Here is a 12,685-nt window from a genome sequence, read left to right as displayed (position 1 = left end):
GAGCGCACTTTCAAAGTTTTGCATGTTTTACAAACATGAATAGAAGCTCGGGGGGTGGGGGATGCTCATCTGGGTTGCAAACAGGATGGGTTCACATGATTTGCAACCTTAACAAGTTCATGTGTTAGATGCTGCTATCTTTCCTTCCAAAGAACGTATCTAGGTCAAAACTGGGGACATTCTGAAGAACAAAGGTGGCAGGTGGTTGAAGGCCAACACATCCCCCCGAAGTGTCCCAGCAGACCAATTTTATGTATAAATAAAATGTATCACCCACAGGTATCAACAGGGGGAAGATGTCCACCAGCATTATACTCCCTACTCCCTAGTCCTTAAAAAAAATAAAGGTAAAGATAATAGAGAACATTAAGCAAACAGCAGAGAGGATAAAAAGACATGAGAAACACCAATATATCCCCTGAAAAACTAGCCTTGGCTCACAGGCACCCTCCAGAAGAAACCAGTCTTAATGGCCCAAAGACCAGTGCTTGGGAGGCTGGTGGGTCTTCCAGGAATAGAGCATCCCAGAGCCAGAGTGAGATCTCTAAGGACCTCCATGTGCCAGAAATGTTCATCATAATCCGACTGGAAGCCAGTCCATCCTGACTGTCTTTTCTGTTGGCTTTCTAGGAGGTATAAATAACCCAAAGGATGCAGCTATAACAAATGACTGCCATTTTTCACAGTTTAACCTTGGATGCATCTACAAGCTGCTCTTTGGACCTCACTGAATTCCATTCCTCTTCCTACTCAAATGGCACCCCTGATAATGAGGACTAATGAGATTCAAAAATAGTTCACTGAAAAGCACTGCAGATATTATTAATCATAATGACTGAAGGCCTCAACCACTTTAGATGCAGAAGTGCACTTGAGTGAGTTTCCAATGTAGCCCAAATCAACCAGCAGACATCAAAACGTGATAAAATGAATTCTATATATTAATAACAAGAGCAATCAAAGGATAAAGCTAGGGGGAGGGGTGAGAAAATTGAGTTCCTCTGTGTTGATGATAATGCATATGAATCAGCAGGATAATTGTGTGCATTGTCACAAGAAAAAGCAAACAAAACAGGAAAAGACAGACTAAACCAAAGACCCCAACAATTGTTCTGTTTGAGGGAGGGCAAAGCATCAATAGACACCATGACCTCTGGATTAGAGAGTATCCACTATAGATCTGGTTCATCCCAAGGACTTGAGGCAAGTCAGATTCAGCTGGATTTTGACCACACAGAAGTCAGTTTTCCCCAAAAGGCAAGAACGGGAATAGAACAGCCCCATGGAGGGTTCCAAGTTTGCCTATGTGTTGCACCAACAAGCAGCAGATTGTGACTGGGCCTTAAGTCTTCTTTCAAGCTGGTTCATCTCTATAGCTTTAGGCCTCCCTCCTTACAAGAGAAGTTCTATTTCAGCAAGATGCAACCTGAAAGTGGGTAGAGCATGATGTCCTCATAGCCAGAGTCCGCAGAATCTGAGGGTGACCTCCTCGAGAAACAAGAGAGCAAGCCCCCAGAGACTCACTGGAGCAGGAGATACTAAGGATGCGGAACCCTCACGGAACCAAGTCCTCTCTCTGAGTTCACAACCCTAGGCCATGCCACTAATCCAGGATCCTGTTTCCTACAGGGGCTGACGATGCTTTTGGAAAGCCTGCTACCAAAACATTAAAAGAGTTGCCCTCCCATGCTGTTCCTCCCCAACCAACAATATTGAGTTGGTTGGCACTTACAGAATCTGGAGGGTGAATACAGGAATCACAGCTCATGGGCCTTGATGGGCCTATTGATTAATTTGCTTCTGCATCTGCTTCTTCTTACTTGGTTTAATCTAGGTCATCTCCCCCATCGTAGTGACCTCTAAATGTGTTAGGCAAAAGCTCTCAGCCCCTCCAGGCAGCACTGGAGCTGAACTCTGCTACACATAGGAAGTTTCACCTCACCTTTCCACTCAGCTGTGGCTCCAGGTGGCTACTCCTTAATGAATCTTTTGAACCCCCTTTAAAATGAATGGCCGTAACCACACTTGGAGTCAGTCACGTGTTGTGCAGAGAAGCACTGTGTCTTCTTTTGCTGGAAACATCCAACAATGAATTTGCCATTCACTGAGTGCTTTGAGTGTCTTTTTTCTTGATGGAGTGACAGGAGGATGCAAATAAGATATAATAATTGGCTGGCCTATTCCAGTATTGTAAGTGGGAGAAAAGCTTCCGGTTATCTACTGTCTTCATACCATGCTTAGGGAAGGGTGGAAATTTTATTCAATTCCTCTTTGTGATAAGAACCAAATTCAAGAGAAATCGAAACGGACAAATTCGGGTCCAGGCTTGTGAGCCATGTGTTCTTAAAGCTCTGGATCTGAATCCATGTGCATTCGGCCATATATGTTGCACTGAATTAACAGTCTTTTTTCTGACAGTCTTTTAGCAGCTATGTAACTAGCAAATACAAAATTATCTTCTCCCTGCCAGGAATACCTGATTTGGCTAATGCAGATAGGTGGACATTTTTGTTTTAGTTCTTTTGATAAGAATTTACCAAAATTCACACATTTTTTTCATACACAACATGGAAAGAAGTTATTTTTTTAAAAAAATGAAAATAGGAAAAAGCAAAGCTGAAAGATTTGTTGTGTGTGTCCCCCACACACATTCTTTTCTAAATTAAGAAAAAATGCTTTTGCCTTTCTTCTTAGAGAAGACATTTCAAATGTTCTTAATCCTTCAGTTGCACCTTTCAGCTTCTCTCTAGCTCTACAAAACGCTTTTGAAATGAGGTGAACAGGAGTATGCCTGGTGTTCTAAACAGGGTTGCAACATCGATTTGTAAACTTGATTTGCATTATGATGTGAGCGGTTTCCATTCCCTTCTCTCGCATAAAATTTGCTGGTGCACAGCTGCCCCACACCGGCTTGAGGTTTTCATTGCACCAAGAGCTCTTTCCTGGTTGGTCGCTGCCAAGCCAGACCCCACCGGCATATAGTATGTGGAGCTGAGGAAACAAATCCTCCCACCCTACAAGTGTCAATGACAGACGCAATGGCTGCATGCATTGCCCAGTAACTATGCATAATGCCCACTGGAACAGCATGTAATGGCTGGCAGCCCATGAAGTGCTGCTCCTCTTACCAGGTTGCCTACATTCACCCATTTCGTGGGGGGCTATGCAAAGTGGCCAGGCATTGCTAGAACTTAACAAGAGGCAAGCTGGAATGGCCCAAAGGACCTTCTGCTCCAGCTTTCTGTTCCCACAGTGGTCAACCCTTCCTGAGGGAGGCCCACAAGAAACACATCACCTTCTTTTTGCCCTTATTCCCAACAACTGGTACTGATGGCTCACTTTCGCTGATGCCAGAATTTCTACATGGCATCATGATGAATGGCCATGGATTACCTTGTCCTCTAAGAATTTCTCTACCCAAGTTGTTGGCCACCCCCATTTCTTGTGGAAAGGAATTCCATAGTTTAAGCAAGCACCGTCATAAGAGGTACTTCCTTTTATCTTCATGGAATCTAGTGACACAAAGAGAAGCTTTTCTCATTATCCACTTTCTCCACACTGTGTATAATTTTATGTACCTCTGTCATGTTCTCCCCACCTTTATGTGCCATTTTCCTAACCTAAGCATCTCAGAGGTTGTAACCTTCCCCGTAAAGGAGTTGCTTCAGCCCCTTAATCACTCTGGTTGCCCCTTTCTGCATTATATGTAGCGTACTTGGTTCATGACTTTCCTTCGGGCACATTATTGGTGACTGCGCCCAATGGCGGGAGTTGATGCATGTTCTCTGTTCAACACATATTGAAGTAAAAACCTACCTAAGGATCTCACCTGGATTATGTGTCAATGTATTGCTTTTGCAGAGGAAAATGTGTTCTGGAGCAGTCTCCAGCATCTTAGCCACGTGCATTCCCCTGCTTCATGCTTTTGCTTTCTCTCTTCGTGTTGAAGATGCTGGCTTGAAGTACCAATCCACCACAGATTTTTTCTTTTTCCCTTTCAAAGACAGACCCTAAGAAAATAACAAAAATCTTTCTGCCACTTAGAAAACCATCCAACCAAGCAACCTTATTTTCAGATAGCAATTATCCAAGTGTATTTCTTTTCATCTGCCCAGCTCTATTTTTTAAACTCTTTTCTATAAAATGTCAAAAGGTGTCTTAAAAACAGCACACAAAAATCTCACAGTTAATATAGTGAAATGGTTTTTAAAAAAAGAAACAGTTCGGCTCGCAAGTTACATTTATCAAATTAAGAGGGGTTGGGTGTTTATTGTTGAGAATCATAGTTATATATAACCAACAAAATCCAACCCATAGTTAATTAAAAAGGGAAGTTAAGCATTAGAGATTCCACAGAGCTCCATAAGAGAAATCAAAACAAACAGGGGTCAAAATGCAAAAATATAACAGAATTAATTCATGTTATTGCTTGCATTCCCCTTTTCCCTTTGCCAAAACAATTTCCATTCTTTTCTTTCCTTACGAAGCCACCAGAGACAGGGGTGTTTATTGATGTCTTTGCACCATGCATTTGGTGAGAGACAACCTCTGGCCCTGGCCGCATGTCTACAGCCAACTGCAAGTGATCGCTTCTGTCCAGAGGCAAGAGCAGTCTGTCCAGTGCCTGGGGAGGGAGAAGGGAGGAAGCAGGGAGAGAAGGTGCAAGAAAGAGAAAGAGGGGACTGGCTCTGAGAACATGAGAGGAGCCCTGCTGGATCACACAGTGGCCGACCAGCAGGAGATGAGTGCAACGCGATCCTCCCACCCATGTTCTCCAGCAACTGGTGTGCATAGGCATAATCCCCCTGATACTGGGGACAGGACAGAGCCCTCAGGGCTAGTGGCCTGGAAGGGGTTCAGTCCACTTATAAAGCGGTCCAGATTGGTGGCCATCACCATGCCTTGTGGAAGTGAATTCCACGGTTTAACTATGTGACATGAAAAGAAGCACTTCATTTTTTCTGTCCTGAATCTCCCACCAGTAAGATTCATGGGATGATCCTGTGTCCCAGGATTAGAAGAGATAGAGAAAATTACTCCCTATCCACTTTCTCCACCATCATCTCACCTTATACACCTTTTTTTCTAAGCTAAACAATTCCAGATGTTGTAAGCTTTTTTCACAGAGGAATTGATCTGCCCTTGACCCTTTTGGTTGCCCTTTTCAGCACTTTTTCCAATTCTATGATACCATGTTAAGCACTGGAATGAGAACGGTGCACAGCATTCTATTGTGAGAGAAGTATAATGGGTCATCTGACCAGCCTTAGCTCTGTCTGGCCCTCTTCCTGCTGGTGCCACGCCCTGCACCCCATGAGTGCCCAGCCCATCTCCTGGCAAGAGGAAGCCCTCCTTTCCTGTGCTAATCATATCGCATCAACCAGGGCTTCTCTGAGCCTGGCTTCACACTAGCTCATTCTGTCCCCCAAAGAAATTTGGGCTTCCAGAATCCAAAACAAAGAGGGATGTCGGAGGCAAGATTATCAAAATCCATCCAACTATTTTCAGAGCTGTATCAGGTGTCTCCACCTCATTTTCTGAATTACAGATTAAAGAGAAAGCCTTTTTCCCACATAGCAGCTAGCTGTGCCTCCATAAAGCAGATCTATTTGGGAAAACCAGTTTCAAGCAGCGTATTACCACAGGAACATCGATATCTATATGCATTTTTCCAGTAGTTGTCGGAGGAATAAAACTGCCAGCACTGTACTTGTCATACAGGTAGTCCCCAGGTTACAGACAAGTTCCATTTCTGAGAAAGTTCTTAATTTGCATGTAAGTTCGATCATGTATATAAAAACATATAAAACACTGAAGAAACACTTCCATGCATACTAAAACATCTTAAACACAGCACAACATTTGAATAATGATAATGCCATAATGACAGGTACTGAAGAGAGAGAGAGATCTGTATGTGTGTCTGCGGGTATACAATGCAGTTCTTAAAACAGTTTATGCAGAGAGAAAGATGGAAAAAGTAGTTAAATGATTATTGAAGATTAACACTTCTTGAGCTAACATTAAGCCTAACATTAACTGGATGATGATGGAGATGGAACTGGAGTTGGAGAGGATGGACCTGATACTGGAGAGTCAAGGTTTGATTGTGCTGTGTGTGTGTGGGGGGGGGTACACTGGAGTAGCTTTCTAGTTCTGACTTTGCCACTTGCCAGTGCCAGTTTTCCCTCCCCTCCCCTCCCCTCCTTGCTGCCAGGTGCTTTCTCCTTGCCATCCAGCTCACACAGTAACTCACTTGCTGGTCAAGGACGAGGCAGGACTTCCTGGTTTGTTCATTTGTAAGTGCAGGTTGTTCACCTGACTGTTCATAACCCAGAGACGACCTGTACTATGTTTCTGCAAGACCTTCACTCAGATTTGAGGAAGAGAGTCTATAATAAAAATCTAGCCAAGCTGTCTCTCCTTTCTGGTGATTCATCCCCCCCCCCCGTCCCCCAAGAAACAGCTCTCTATTGCAGATGAGCATCCCAAGGTAGCTATAAACATGCAGATCATTCACTTCTTTTCCCTGCTGACTGAGCCAAAATCCGTGTGTTGTGCATTGTGTGTGTTAGCATATTTAATGTTGCAAAATTACTTCTCTGGGCTACAGTCTTGCCTCAGGCTCTGACACAACAAAACTGTAAACCTCTTTAAAGCATATAGTAATCCTTCTTGAAAGAAATGGCATGCATCACTAATGATCCTTGATCAGAACTGTTCCTAAAACCTGGTCAAAATCAAAATGATGAAAACATGCTCAGAACAGGAGGGCTCGAATGCAGCAGATGATTGAAGCAGCAAAACACCAGGGCAAAATTTACAACCAGATAATAGTTTGTTTATAGACTTAGTCATAGTTCACTGTAGCTCTGTTGACTGTGGGCAGTATCCGGCATCACTGGGAGAAACTGGGAGAAACGAGTGCAGTGCATCTGGAAGCGAGCTCCTATCAGAGTTCTCAGAAGGGAGTTCCCTGCTTGTCCCATTCCAGAAGCACTAATTGCGTCTAGTTGCTGGAGTAGTCCTAGCTACATACTATGCCCATACACCTTCCAGCATGTGTGACAGGTTTGGTGTTGCTGGTCTGCCACCACAAGGTTACTTATAACTAGGTTCAGTCCCGCTGCATTTAAGGGATCTTCTCTGAGTTTGACCAACTCTGTCTCCGACCGAATCTGTTTCCTTGTTTTGTGTGAGCTGGGTGAAGCTGACACTTCTCTGTTTGCACTGTTTGGATGTGTTGTAAGGCCACTGAGGGTGGTACAGCTACGTCTAAACCATGTCGATTCCAAAATGCCTGTTCTGAGCAGGGAGCTGCGCTGTGAAATTTGGAGATGTACAAAATTCAGGGACATCCATGTGCCAATCTGCACATGCACCTGGGAGGCAAATTCAGTCCACCATACAGAAAAGTCAAATTCCCCAAGCATCTTTTGCAGTTAGGTTTCCTCCTTCCTTGTGCTTAATTCTCTTCTGGAAACTGAGGAATCGCTTATGCCAGTGTGGTACCCTCCTTATGTGTTGGATATAATCTCTAGCCAGCATGGTTACTGTGTTAGACAACTGGGATTTATGGGTGTTTCAGGAGAACACCAGGTTGAGGAAGGCTGCTGTACCATTCCAGCTAGAAAGGAAACAAATACTTTTGAAGCTTCTACCCTGTATTTCTGTTGTAGGGAAACTTTCTCAGGAATATGCGGCCTCCATCTCCCCATGGCCAAATGTCTGATGAGACCACATGCTGAAAAATGAACCAAATTCATCTTCTTTGCCCGCAGAGCCGCAGCAGGGCTATGGGAGATGGCTAGGTATGCAGCACTGTGATGTCTGTAGCACAGGATTCCTTTTCTCCTTTGCTTTTATCACGGGACTGTTAGAAAACTTTTACAAGTTATAAGTATGGTGCTGATAAATGTGTCTCAAGAGTGATTCCTACATTCGGTGTCACAGCAGTTAATTTTCCAGAGTTATTTAGCCTACTGTATAATGCTAGCAATTTGCTTGCTTTTATTTATCTGTTTCTGCCTTTATATCTCACCTTTCTATTAAAATAATTAATGAAGCATACCATATAAGCAATCATACAGCATGGTAAAACCTTAGAAATAAAATTAAAACAGACTGCCCCAGATTATAGAGCGCACCCCCCCCCAAAAAAAGCCTGTTGGAAAAATTATGTCTTAGGGACCAGTTGAAAATACCTGGAGTGAGCATTCCACTGTCTCCATGCAGCCCTTCACAGGCTGGCCTCCATGTGCAGGCAAGCTTGTTCAGGTTAGCATGTTTTGAGATAGTTTGGTCCCCAAGTGTTTAACAATGAAAATTCATCTTCTTTGCACAGAGCGAGTCAGAAGGGGTCTCCCGAGCCATCTAGTCTGACCCCCAGCTCCAGCCGGCTCTGCTCACAACATGCCCACCATGTGCATGTCCAGCCTATCTTTGAACACCCTCAACGACCTCTCGTGGAAGCCCATTCCACACCCTTAGGGTCCTAACTGTCAGGAAGTGCTTCCTGGCATCTCTGAGCTTTGCTCCATTGGAGCACGTCCTGCCTTCTTTTGCAGGGGAGAACAGTTCTGTACCCATCTCCATGTGACATCCCCTCACATACCTGTATGTCACCAACATATCCCCTCCGAGTCTCCTCTTCTCCAGGCTGAAGAGACCCAGTTCCCTCAGTCTCTCCTCATACCCCATCCCCTGCAAACTGGCCACCAACCTTGTGGCCCTATGCTGCACTGACTCTAACCTGGCTATATCCTTTCTGTAGTGAGGGGCCCAAAACTGAGCACAATACTCCAGTTGCGGGCACACCAGAGTCGTATAGAGTGGTAGTAATACCTCTCTTGATCTAGAAGCCACACTTCTGGCTATGCAACCAAGGGTGGCATTCGCCCTCTTGGCCACCGCATCACACTGCTGACTCATGTTTAGCCTGCAGTCAACCAGCACCCCGAGGTCCCTTTCACAAGTGCTGCTGTCCAGCCACTTGTCCCCTAACCTGTACTTATGACACCTATTCCTATGCCCCAAGTGCAAGACCTTGCACTTATCCACATTGAACGCCATTCTGTTGTCTCTTGCCCACTTCCATAGTCTGTCCAGATCCTTTTGGATCTGGAGTACCTGCTCCTCAGTTGTGGCCACTGCTGCAGTTTTAGTATCGTCTGCGAATTTGATCAGGAGACTGTTCACCCCTTCTTCCATGTCATTGATGAAAAGATTAAACAGGATTGGCCCCAGGACAGAGCCCTGGGGGACCCCGCTTGTCACTGGCCACCATCCTGATGATTCCCCACTAATGGTTACCCTCTGCTTTCGGTCAGTCAACCATGCCCTAATCCATCAGACAGTGCATTGGTCGATCCCAAAACTCCTCAGTTTCTCCACCAGGATATCATGGGGCACTTGGCCAAAGGCCTTGCTGAAATCCAGGTATACCACATCCACTGCATCCCCTACATCTAGCCATCTCGAAACCTCGTCATAAAATTCCACAAGGTTTGTCTGGCAGGACCTGTTTTGCAGAAGTCATGGTGTGTGGCTGCCATCCAAAAAGCATCCAAACCCACAAACAGGGGAGCTGACCCAATCATTCCAATCACAAGGTTGTCCAGAAAGTTCAGCTGGAGCCTAAGAGGCCAGACGGGCTTTGCATTTCCAGGCTCATTTCAAGATCCTTACTGGTGAAGTACCACCTGGCTCAAACCTGGGTACGTGGGCTGTGCCCAGAGGATGGGGTTCTGCCCCACATGCCCTTGCCGGCTGAAGGGCAGTGGAACTCCATCAGGAGCAGGATATTTTGGGTGGTGGCATTTTGTATCTCAGCTCTCTTAACTTCATTCATCACTGACTAATGTACAGAGATGCACACAGCTTGGAATAGCCCTTCTTCTTTGAAGACACTGAAGCCTTCAAGTAGAGTTACCCAGTGGGCAAGCAGGACTCATTTAAGCAATGCCATGGTGCATTGCTATAGATTCCTGAAGGGAGATCTATTGGAAGGATCCCCTAACCCTCTCTCCCCCTCATGCCCCTGAAGTGGGACTGCCATATTACTCTCGTTCAGACAATGCCTTCTTAAGCTTCAAACTATATTGCCTGCAAAGCTATAAAGTGAATAAGGAAATCTGTCTCCTTGCACCTAAAGCTGGTGGTGCAGGCATTAAACACAGACACATATTTAAATTAATGTAAAATAATCAATGCATTTTAAAATCCAAATAATTCTGAGTTGCACATTCTCTGTTGTTATTACAAAGAAGAAAAGTGGGGTGTCACTCTTTACATGTATAGGGTTGGATCTCAATTTAGTCATGCTTAGAGTAAACCTGTTGAAATTAATGGGTCCTAAGTTAGTCGTGAGACTAAGTATGACTGAGTTTGAAGCTAATCCATAATCAATAGTTTTAACTAAGCAACCCTATATCTCTGCATGCAAAAAGAGCTCTGTCTGCCAAATATTCAGAAACAGCTGTCTTGTTTTTGGCTAGACGTATTTTGCTTTTGAACTGATAGACACATGACTTACCTGCGTTTGCTATTAGAGACAACCACGGAATAGTAGAATTGGAACAAGCCTAGAAGGCCATCAAGTCCAACCCCCTGTTCAATGTGGGGCTCTTAGCATCCCTCAGCTGCATCATGAATGCCTCCAACATGGGAGAGCCCACAACCTCCCTAGCTTATTGGTTTCGTTGCTGATCTGCTTGAACCACCAGGAAGTTTTTTCGTAAACTGATGAATTTCCATGGGAAGAGTTCACTGTTCAGTTTTCCCTTTTCTGTGGCATCTGATTGGAGCTGAAGAAGGGGATTGGCCATCATTATAGTATTCTTTTGTTGGGCTTTTCTGCAGACCAGATGACTCACTGAGAGTATTTAGAAGAATGTTATGCATATTTGTTCTACATGCTGAAAAGGCTGCCCTGGGAGAGCTCAGTGGCTAGCAGTGTATTTTGGTGATTCATGCTGTGCCGTTGTTCAGCGCAGAGAAAGAGCTCTCTTCCTAAGTGAGGTGTGGGTTGTGGGACAATGCTCACAAATGAATGGCCCATCAGTGAGCTGGCAGCGATCATCAGGCACCTGGAGAAGATGCTGAATCAAACCTACCCCGTGGGGCATTGAAACTGGTTTGCACAGGCTCAGTCTGGCAAAGCGTGTGGCTGCAGACTTCCAAAGGAAGCAGTGTGTGTTTGGCTTGGGCTTCAGTCAGGATTTGTGATGCTTCTCTGGCGGTCCCTAGCAATATCTGGGTGTGCACCTCAGCAGCTGTTCAAGCCGTCTCTGCGTAAACAGAGGAGAAGTGACACCCAAAGGAAAGTAATGCTATCAGATTAGCCTTTTTCCTGGCCCCAAGGCTGGGAGAATGGAAAGGGCTTATCCCCCATCTGCTGCAGGGAGAAGATGCCGCACGTGGAGAAGGATGCAGCCAAATTAAAACAAGTTCTGAGAAGAGCAACAAAACTGATCAGGAGACTAAAAATAAGTCAAGGATATGTTGAAGGAAATGGATATCTTTAGCATCAATCAGAGAAAATGGAGAGGGATATGATGGCACTTTTTAAATACTTAAAGAGTTGTCACATAGAGGGCCACAACCTCTTCCCTATAATCCAGGAGAAGAGGATTCTAAAATAATGGGTGTAAATTAGAGGAGGGAAGATTTTAGCTGAACTTCAGGAAAAGCTTCCAGATGGCCAGAGCAATCAGACAATGGAACCAACTGCCTAGGGAAATGATGGATTTTCTATCCCTGGAAGTATTCAGAAAGAAACTGGACAGCCGCCTGTCAGGGTTGCTTTAACCTGAATTCCTGCTCGGAGCAGAGTATTGAAATCAAAGGACAAAATGCCTCCTTCCAGCTCTGTGGTTCATCTCTGTGCAGAGACTTGGCAGCAACCTTTGAGGATGTCCTTGTCCTGGCTTTTCCATGTGGCCTTAAACCCTGGGATTCTGGGATTCTATTTGCATGTAGTGAACAGATCCAAGGGGATATTCTCTGTCTCTGGTAAAAGATTTTTAGAGTGCCATTAAAGGGCAGCAAACCACCAATTATTTAGTTTACTGTTATGTTGTGCCTTGAGCCACCCCTGGAATGGATTCGTGTCAAATTGTCTTCAGAATCCTTCTGGCTCAACCATCCTATGCTGTCTTTGACATGTGAAAGCAAAAAGGCAAGACAGAATTGGAATCCAGGGTTAAACTGTGGAAGCTGAGTCCCAGATTGACCCCAATCAATAAAGGTAAAGTCAGGACATCTTACGAAAGAATATTGCTTCAAAACATGAAGCAAGGAAAAATATCAAAAGACACACACATCAGCTCTAAAGCTTTGATGAAAGAAGTGGGCAGTGGTGAACTCTCAAAGCAGGTGTGCTGTTATGTTAATGAGAATAAAAATTCAGGTTGCTTCTATCTGCCAATCAGCTGAGATCACAGCAGTGGAAAGATGTATAGAAAGTCATGGGATCCTTCAGCTGATCTCTGAACATTTGCTTTTTTTGCCAAAGTGGATGTTGGCAGTCTCGTTTCCTTTGTCTCCAGAAATAATGAGCTTATCCTGACAGACATCTCACCTTTGAGTCTCTAACTGAGAGTCCAGTTGCAGTTAGGAACAGGCAGTTCTGCCTTGCACCGAGTCAGGCCCCTAGACAACCTACCACAGTGTTGTCTACCCAAAG

At 44.6% G+C, this 12,685-nt stretch overlaps 1 protein-coding gene across 1 annotated transcript in view; it reads left to right on the top strand.

Annotated features, from left to right (window-relative positions):
- The window catches only part of BEGAIN (brain enriched guanylate kinase associated), a 178,302-nt gene that overhangs the window by 135,510 nt on the left and 30,107 nt on the right, over positions 1-12,685 (top strand). The window lies entirely within an intron of this gene.

Source organism: Varanus komodoensis, unplaced genomic scaffold (assembly GCF_004798865.1).
Source record: "Varanus komodoensis strain SLA01 unplaced genomic scaffold, ASM479886v1 scaffold3, whole genome shotgun sequence".
Lineage (NCBI taxonomy): Eukaryota > Metazoa > Chordata > Lepidosauria > Squamata > Varanidae > Varanus > Varanus komodoensis.
Note: the sequence above shows the minus strand (reverse complement) of the source record. Positions and strands in the feature narration are given on the sequence as shown.